The sequence below is a fragment of the Miscanthus floridulus genome, unplaced genomic scaffold (genome assembly GCF_019320115.1).
Source record: "Miscanthus floridulus cultivar M001 unplaced genomic scaffold, ASM1932011v1 fs_692_1_2, whole genome shotgun sequence".
Classification (NCBI taxonomy): Eukaryota; Viridiplantae; Streptophyta; class Magnoliopsida; order Poales; family Poaceae; genus Miscanthus; species Miscanthus floridulus.
In genome coordinates this window covers 48,037-51,170 of record NW_027097120.1, presented here as the reverse complement: position 1 = coordinate 51,170, position 3,134 = coordinate 48,037, and positions in this window count along the sequence as shown.

Below are 3,134 nucleotides of genomic sequence, written 5' to 3'. Positions count from 1 at the left end.
AAATTAGGATATTGAGTGATGAAAAATTAAAATATTAACGTTAAAATGATGTGAAAACAAATTTCCTGTCCAAAACCAATAGTTTTAATAATTTTAATTAAACACTACATTTTTGCATTAACAAAATAATAAATATTAGTTACATTATGTTTTATAATTATAACAAAAAATAAAAAAAGTTAGGTTATAGATTTTTTCTATGTGCAATAAAGAAAAAGAAAATCCATATTTTTAACAAAATAATTTTATGCCTTTTATTTAATTTACTATGTATTTAACAAGACTATTGCATTTCTATTAAAAAAATTTGCTTAAAACAGGCGGGAAACAAAACTGCAGCCCACCTTTACTCCCGGGTGGGAAGCCCACCCAGGAGTAAAGGTGGGCTGCAGTTTCGTGGCTCGCCAAAAAAACCTTTGCTCTCGGTGCGTATTACCAACCGGGAGTATACCTTTACTCCCGGTTGGTAACACGCACTGGGAGTAAAGGACCTTTACTCCTGGTGGGGGGATGGCACCGGGAGTAAAGGGGTGTGGCATATATATACCAGTGCCATCTTCTTCCTTGTGTTCTTCGTCGATTCCTCTCCCCCTGCGCCCACGCCACCCGCCCCGCCAAACCGAGGACGCCGCCGCCACCCCGCCCGACGCCGGTCGTCGCCACTGCCTCGCGCGCGTCCACGGTCCCCACGCCACCCCGTGCGCTGACGACCTCACGGCGCCAGCTGCTACCCGCCCCGGCCAGACACGCGGGCCACACCGTACCCTCCAGCGTGTTGACACGGCGCGACGATGAGGCCACCAACGCGCGTGGCTTCCTCTCCTCCATTCCCGAGGTACGTACGTTCTACGACGGCAACGATTCTCCACGACCGTCGTATGTGCGTGCTTGGTGGTTCGTAAGTTTGTTCGTGATTTGGCGATCTTGAACAATGCGGTGGCGGCACTGATGTCGGACGATCTTGAACAATTAGGGGAAGGGGTGCTTAGCTAGCTAGCTACAGATCTGACATCGATCCTAGGTATAAGTTTCATGGCTAATTAATTCGTACATGTATGTGTGTTGTTAAAATTTTATTTTATAAATGGAAAGATCAAAGGTGGAAGTTTGTTGCAATTTAAAATGGAAGGTAGTTTGATGGCATCAGAAATGTGCAGCATCTACTTAAAGAGCTAGCGAAATGGAATCGGAGTTCTCTTATGGAATCAGAGTTCTAACGGCATGGAATACTGGATAGTTGGACCACAAGTTAGGGCCCCTTCAATTAGTCAGGAATTGAGCTGGGAATTATTCTGGCTTACCAACATTATACAAATTAGTGAACCATTTTGACCGAGTACTCCTGGCTGGTGGCTGGCATATGTATACGGCCCCTAGTATATAAGCGCCATGCGTTTCTATGTATACGGCGGAGCACCGCCGCCCTCGTTTGCCCTAGGGTTTATACGGCGGAGCACCGCCGCCCTCGTTCGCCCTAGGGTTTAGGGTTTATACGGCGGAGCACCGCCGCCCTCGTTCACCCATGTGTACAAACATATATACGACGGAGTGGAGCACCGCCACTCTCGTCACACCGCCCTCTCTCATGACCTAGTCGATCAACATTTGTATTATCGTTATCGTTAACGCTAAACAATCACACTAGGGCGAATTGCGTCGGTGACTAGGGCGAACCGCGTTGTTGATGTCACCGACGTGGTTCACCCTAGTCACTGACGCAATTCGCCCTCAGCCGTTTATGTATAGCCCTAATTCGCCCTAGTACCGACGCAGTTCGCCCTAGTGTGGCGAATTACATCCGTGGCCGAGGGGCAAGATTTCATAATGCATATTGTTCATAGATTTTACGCATGTAAGCAAAGATTTGACATACTATATATTGGTTTTGTTTTTTGAAGCTAGATGGCCAACCCAAGAAACATGGATGAGGAGGAGTTGATGATGAATTTGATCAACACTGGCACTCAAGTTGCCGACGATGATGGTGCTAAAAATAACGTGTAAGAGGATGCAGATGACGGGAGTCAGTACTTAGCTCTTGAACAAAATGAGCAACAACATATTGGCCAAGTATATATTTTTATTATTAGCTATATATATTATCATATGCTTATGTGTGCTCATGACATTAAAAATAATGTTTATGTTTTGTAGCCCTCTGGATCGACATCAACAACTACAACAAAGAGTAAAAATGTTCGAGGTCCCAAAAAGCCATTGGAGGGCCGCTTCATCATCTCAGAGTTCAATGTGAATACAGGCGAACCGGGGGGGGGGGGGGCAAATAAAACGAAATTCGTGCATCACTGTGGTTACCTTGTATGGGACCGGCTCCTGATCAATACTCGCGAATGGAAGAAGAAGACCAATGCTCCTCATATCAGTTTTGTCTCCGATCGTGACAAGACGTTAATTTGGAATGATGTCTTGGAACATTTCACGCTCCAAACAGATGGTTATGATGATATAATAGATGGTGATGAATTGAATGAGCGAGTTAGGGATTGGGCAATGAAGAAGATGGCCACCCAGTTTCAGACTTGGAAGAAACACCTATACACGACGTATGTCAAGAAGAACATAGCACTAGATTTTACTGTCCCAGGCCCAATCTCAAAGTAGAGGCCCTATTGGGATGAGTTTGTACAGTACAAGACATCAGAAGAGGGTGTGAGTCGGTGATAAAGAACCAATGTAATGCCCAACAGAAGACATACCACCATAACTTAGGATCAGGTGGCTACCCGACTGCCATTAAGAAGTGGAACAAAATGAAAGCAGACCTTCTTGCCAAGGGTATCACACCAGAATCACTCGAGTGGGGAGAACGTGCAAAGAATTGGTTTTTCGCTCATGGGGGAACACTGGACCAGGAGATAGGGAAGTGCGTTTATGGCGCAAGACTGCAAAAAGCAGCAAAAAGATTGTTTTATGCTCAGAGAGCTACTGCTAGTGGTGCGTTCAGGCCCAACAGAGAGAAGGATGAACTGACATACGCCATCGGGACTATTGAACATGGTGACCGAACTAGAGGCAAAGGAAGTGTCTCGTGGGAGCATGGATTCCCTCAGGATAGACCTTACTATAGAAGCCACCAGAGAAAGAAGGAAGAAGAGGCACAGCGGCTCCAGAGG